Here is a 254-nt window from a genome sequence, read left to right as displayed (position 1 = left end):
TTAGATATTTGAAATGTGATCATAATTTCCTACTCTGAATATACTGAATCTGTAATGGAAAGAATAGTATAAAGATATTGACAGAGCATTCTTGTTACTGCAGTTGTTACAAAGCTTTGGGCTTTTTTCTTTACTGTCTCTTTAAATTACCTTAAGAATAGAAAAACATGTGAATCTCATTAGTGTTACAGCTAAATGATTAATTTTTTTTCTTGTTCTGATGCTCACTTGTATGTAAGAAAACACATACACGT

The sequence above is a fragment of the Penaeus monodon genome, chromosome 33 (assembly GCF_015228065.2).
Source record: "Penaeus monodon isolate SGIC_2016 chromosome 33, NSTDA_Pmon_1, whole genome shotgun sequence".
Classification (NCBI taxonomy): domain Eukaryota; kingdom Metazoa; phylum Arthropoda; class Malacostraca; order Decapoda; family Penaeidae; genus Penaeus; species Penaeus monodon.
The sequence above is the reverse complement of the archived record's forward strand: the minus strand, read 5'-3'. Positions refer to the sequence as shown.